Here is a 6,561-nt window from a genome sequence, read left to right on the forward strand (position 1 = left end):
AAAACTCTCACTATTTGCAGATGACATGATCCTCTACATAGAAAACCCTAAAGACTCCACCAGAAAATTACTAGAACTAATCAATGATTATAGTAAAGTTGCAGGATATAAAATCAACACACAGAAATCCCTTGCATTCCTATACACTAATAATGAGAAAATAGAAAGAGAAATTAAGGAAACAATTCCATTCACCATTGCAATAAAAAGAATAAAATACTTAGGAATATATCTACCTAAAGAAACTAAAGACCTATATATAGAAAACTATAAAACACTGGTGAAAGAAATCAAAGAGGACACTAATAGATGGGAAATATACCATGTTCATGGATTGGAAGAATCAATATAGTGAAAATGAGTATACTACCAAAGCAATTTATAGATTCAATGCAATCCCTATCAAGCTACCAACAGTATTCTTCACAGAGCTAGAACAAGTAATTTCACAATTTGTATGGAAATACAAAAAACCTCGAATAGCCAAAGCGATCTTGAGAAAGAAAAATGGAACTGGAGGAATCAACCTACCTGACTTCAGGCTCTACTGCAAAGCCACAGTTATCAAGACAGTATGGTACTGGCACAAAGACAGAAATATAGATCAATGGAACAAAATAGAAAGCCCAGAGATAAATCCACGCACATATGGACACCTTATCTTTGACAAAAGAGGCAAGAATATACAATGGATTAAAGACAATCTCTTTAACAAGTGGTGCTGGGAAAACTGGTCAACCACTTGTAAAAGAATGAAACTAGAACACTTTCTAACACCATATACAAAAATAAACTCAAAATGGATTAAAGATCTCAACGTAAGTTTATAAGACCCATTTTAAAGTCTATAAAGACTTTGATTTTCTTCATGACTTGGAAATCTAGCACAAAGACAATTTTTTAAAAACCCATAAAATCAACCATATGCATATGCTTGTTCATGCAATCGAAATTCTTGATATAAGTATTTATCTCTCCTAAGAATTTTTGAGGACGAACACTTAAACACAGCAGTTGTAAATACCTCATTTCCATTGTGAAACCCACACCAGTACTCTTCCCTTCTAGTTGCTACTGTGATTGTCAGTCGTTCAGCTCCTTTGGCTGTGCTGCTGTGCTGTGCTTAGTTGCTTAGTCATGTCCGACTCTTTGTGACTCCGTGGACTGTAAACCACCAAGCTCTTCTCAGTTCCTTTTAAGTAATACTAATTACAGAGCAAAACCTGCAAATAACAATGTTAGAGGGTTTAATTTTTTTTCTGGAATTTAATAACGAGTTCTAAAATTTAATAATTATTAAAAATCGTATTTTCTTTTGTCATTGAAAAATATATAATGCCTTATTTTGCAGTGATAATGGGAAATTACAGTCCAGAAAGAGGAATTATAAATATTCCCATTGGCAAAATTTCCTTGGAGTTTACAACTGTATTCATCTGTATAGCTGTGATTGAGATTAAGTTAGAATGATAGCTTGTCTAAGTGTTGATGATTTGTGTCAATGGCCTCATGCGGTAGGGAATTTCAAGTGGTTTTGTTACTCCCACAACTCCCACAGTTGTAGTTTTGGTTGTTTCTCCCAGATTGTAGCTTCCTGGGACCTTCAGTTAATGTGATAGGTTTTGGGGCCACAAACATATAGGGCATATAAATAAGAAATTTGCCCTTTTATTTTAGACTATTTCATACTTTTTTTTTAACCTCAGCTCACATTATTTCATCTCTCTCACCCCTAGCTGAAGATCTTGAGCTCCCTTATCTTTTGACTACAAAGTGTTAGTTGCTCAGTCGTGTCCAACTCTTTGCGACCCCATGGACTGTAGCCCGCCAGGCTCCTCTGTCCATGGGATTCTCCAGGTAAGAATACTGGAGTGGGTTGCCCTTCCCTTCTCCAGAGGAACTTCCCAACCCAGGGATCGAACCCTGGTCTCCTGCATCGCAGGCAGATTCTTTACTGTTTGAGCTACAGGGACTACAAAACTAGTCAATCAGCAATATTTGTATCTTTAGTCTTTTGTTCGTTCTCCTTTTATGAGTGGATGTTCCTGTCCCTTACAAAGACCAGCCTATATACTTGCGCTCTGAGTCTGAATCTCTTTCACCTTTTGGAAAACTTTGTTTCTGCATAATTCACCTTCTCTCTGTTCTCTCATGAGTTTCTCTGTCCCTACGTAAACATAAAAGTGTGTTATTCTCTCATTTTATGTAAAAAACAAACAAACAAACAATTAATCTCTGCCTGCCTCCTCTTCTGCTTATTCCACTGTATCCTCCTTCATGGTTGGTCAAGATTACGAATTAGAATATTATTAACATTACCCTAGTAATTACAAATGTACTATTTCTCACGTCCATTCCTTGGTCTCCCTACCACTGGGACAGCAGGAAAGGAAACTATTAGGAAACCACTTGCTATTTCTTGAGTCCACAAATCACTATCCAGATAACAGATGAACATGATGATTACTGACCATTCACATCATTTCTTTCAAAATCTGTCAGTGATTGGTTACTGATATGTATTATTCAAATCATAAACAGACAGCAAAGCATGTAGCTGTATTGCCTCCTTTTCTCTCAATGAAACCCATGTGACATTTTACAAAAATGGATGATTAAAAGAAGAAATTAGCCAACAAAGATGAAGGTGCAGCAAAAAAGAAAAACTGATAATGCTCAAAATATAATTTGAATAGAGAATAAATAGAATGATAGAAGAAAAAGCTGACTTTAGGAATGTTGGCATTACCTCCATTCAACAGTCTCTAGACATAAAGCCATACCTTAGGGAAGGTAAACTTATTGACATAAATTGTTTTCAGAAGTATGAAGATGTCCCAGAGGAAGTGAAGCTGAAAAAACTTCACATTAATAAATCTCACAGAAATAAAATTGAGATGAAGTTAAATTGTATTGCATTTCACAACCTGTAAAAATGGGATAAGTGAATCATATTTATTATTGTATTTAGTACATTTTACTTGACTTATAAAGAACTTAAACCTACTGACAATTGTTACATTTAATATATCTTATTCTCAAGTCAGAGGAAAATTAAGAAATTATAAAAATACAAAATAACTAGAAAACATAGTGCACAGGCTTTTACATTTTTAGCCCTTTTTATAAAAAACAATATTTATTTTTTATATAATACACCAAGAAAAAAGAAAAAATTACCAAAATAAAAAAGAGTTATGATTAATATTTTACATATATAGTAAACATGGGTACATATATTACCTGTGTTATTATAAATGTCAAATGCAAAAGACCAAAACATATGTTTATAACTAGGCAAAGTGAAAGACATAGGCTTATTACAGTGACAATGGCATTGTCTATATAATATTAATATAATCAGTTAGGACACTTGAATCAAACATTCTTTTAAGATAAATTGAGCAGTGTCTTTAGTTAATTTCAGTTCTTGCTTTGCTAATAGGAGTCACTGCTTTCAGCTTTATTAAGCCTCACTTTATGAATGGTCAACTGGAAGAGAGTCTTACTTTCAGAAAGCATTATATATAAGTAAATTATGTGATGATTTAAATAATTTCTACAGACATTTATTTAGTTTGGATTACTTTACTACTGGCAATGTAGAAATTCAGAATGAAAATTTCCTCTTGAATGTTTTCAGTGGGTTGCACCACAATTATCCATAATCTGCTATACAAATTGATATAATACAAAAATAAAACTGATATAAACACATCTCTTACTTATTAAATGTAAGGGTCATGATACTTCCTAAATATATCTCAGCACCCCATCTCATATAACACCTTCCTAGATACTTAGTTTCAAGCTAAAAACATAACAACCCCGCCGCCTTTTTTTTTTCTCTTCTCTTTCTAAAGTCACTCCATACAGAACTCATTGCAGTAGCTACTGTGCCACATGTTTCTATGCAGAGAGTGCAATGGCTCAAAGAAATATTTAAAAACACAGCTGTTATTAGTGTCTTTGGAATGCTTAATTTATATGTGTTAATTTGACAACTTACAAACAGCTTCTGTTTTTCTGTAAACTAGGCCACCATATTTAGCAACACAACAAATGTGCCCAGAATTATGAGCCAACAGTGCAAAACATTTATATTTTTATCTTCTTTTATAACAGACAGACATACTAGTTTAAAGAATCATTGAGGACCAAAAGAGAGATCCTCAAGGGTTTTCACTGATCCAGTATAAACACAATGCATTTTATTTTACTTTATATTTTTAATCAAATGTGGTTAAGATTTTATAGGGAGGGATTTTTTTTAATTGTATAGTGATTAAATACTAGTACTATTAGTAATACTACTAACTAGTACTACTTACAACTTGTTTTTTAAGGAATAGGAAAATCTAATGATTGATTTTATTACTTTTTTGAATTTTGTTAAAGATTCATTTAGCCTTTGAAGGTTATCAGTTAAACAATTTTCACTCAAGAATTGTGCTAGGAGTTACAAACAGTGTAAAAATCTTACTTTCTTGAATAACAATTATGTTCAGAAAGTAAAATTAAAATAATGAATAATAGCCAACTATATAATTTGCTTATCTCATATTGTATGTTGGTGCTATATAAGCGGAAATAATTTTCGTCATTAAGGAAACTATCAGTATAGAAAGGAATAGAAGAGGTTAAAAACAGCTAAAGTAATTGTGAAACCCCTAAAATTATTAGTATAAACACATCAATACAAAATTCTGTGTGAGAGAAGCTATGGAGTCACTAAATAGCATAGACTAATGGAAGCATGAACTAGAAATTCAAACAAAGTTAAACATCCAAGTCAGGGCGGAAACACATTGAAACAACAATGAGATATCCGTATATACCATTAGAATGACTAAAATTTAAAAGATTGACCATACCAAGTGTTGGTGGTGTTGTAAAGGAGCTGACACCCTCACACACTGTTGGTGGGAATGTAGACTAGCACAGCCACTTTAACAGATATACAACCACCATATCATCTAGCCATTTCACTTCTCATTTTCTACTCAAGGAAAAATGAAACATTATACTGAATTAAAGAAGCCAGACTAAAATTGGCCTATATAATTCTACTTATATAAAGTTCTACAAAATATAATCTATTTTTTGTTCATACATAATAAATTACCACAAACTTAGTAGCTTAAAACAACACATTAATACTCAGTAAGTGTCATTTTAGTATCCTGTCCATCACATCTATACGGAAAAAGAAAGTTAATCAGTTGTTGCCTTATGATGGTTAGTAAATGGGAAAGGTCAAAAGGGAGGCATTCTGAAGTCACTTGAGGGAACTTTTGGAGGCAATGAACATATGTGTTACCTTGATCAGGGTGATGATTTCATAAGTCAGGGTGCCAAATACAACAAATTTATGCTAAGCCAAGCTTACCAAATTTAAGCATGTTGTTTGTTGTATGTGAGTTATACTTGCTAATTGTATTCCAAACTGTTTACAAATAAATATGTGCATTTTCTTATTTTTAGAAAAAGAAAATAATAGATAAATCAGGAACTAATTAAAAGTTAACACTATGCAGGTGGGAATGGGGTAGAGGACATTGAGATAACAGTGAGACTTCTGTGTGCACAAGTTTCCATACATTTTTCTTTTATATTATAATGATATTTTAAATAGTTAAAAGAAAAATTAAATAAGATAGAATTATTTGCAAGCAGAAATAAATATGAACTAATTCAAGTATCTTTTCAACCTGGTATTTTGATTGGATACACTATTTTATAGAACAAAAATGTATAAAAGTAATGAGCTTAACTTAGTAGGTTAGTTTTTATTTGTACTACAGATATAATTTCAAAACATATTTTGGTGTCATAGGATGTGGCAGTGTGTAAAATTGTTGATATTTAACCATTTTTTAGTGTAAAGTTCAGTGCATCAAGTACATTCACATTGTTGTGCAGCCATCACAGTCATCCATCTCCGGAACTTTTTCATCTTCCCAAACTAAAACTCCGTTGTTGTTCAGTCACTAAGTCATTGCTCTCTTTGCAACCCTGTGAACAGCAGTGTGCCAGGCTTCCCTATCCTTTATTTCTCCTGGAGTTTGCTTAAACTCATGTCCATTGAGTCAGTAATGCTATCTGGCCATCAAAGAGCCAAGTCATTGGAAAAGACCCTGAGGCAGGGAAAGATTGAGGGCGAGAGGAGAAGAGAATGGCAGAGGATGAGATGCAACTCCATACTCAGTGAATAACAACTCTTCATTCTACACTATCACCATCCACTGGCAACACTATTATACCATATATCTCTATGAATTTAACTAACTCTAGATACCTCATATCAGAGAAGCTAATGGCACCCCACTCCAGTTCTCTTGCCTGGAAAATCCCATGGACAGAGGAGCCTGGTAGGCTGCAGTCCATGGGGTCGCTAAGAGTCGGACACGACTGAGCGACTTCACTTTCACTTTTCACTTTCATGCATTGGAGAAGGAAATGGCAACCCACTCCAGTGTTTTTGCCTGGAGAATCCCAGGGATGGGGGAGCCTGGTGGGCTGCAGTTTATGGGGTCGCACAGAGTTGGACACAACTGAAGC

Source organism: Bison bison, unplaced genomic scaffold (assembly GCF_000754665.1).
Source record: "Bison bison bison isolate TAMUID 2011002044 unplaced genomic scaffold, Bison_UMD1.0 scf7180017864473, whole genome shotgun sequence".
Taxonomy (NCBI): domain Eukaryota; kingdom Metazoa; phylum Chordata; class Mammalia; order Artiodactyla; family Bovidae; genus Bison; species Bison bison.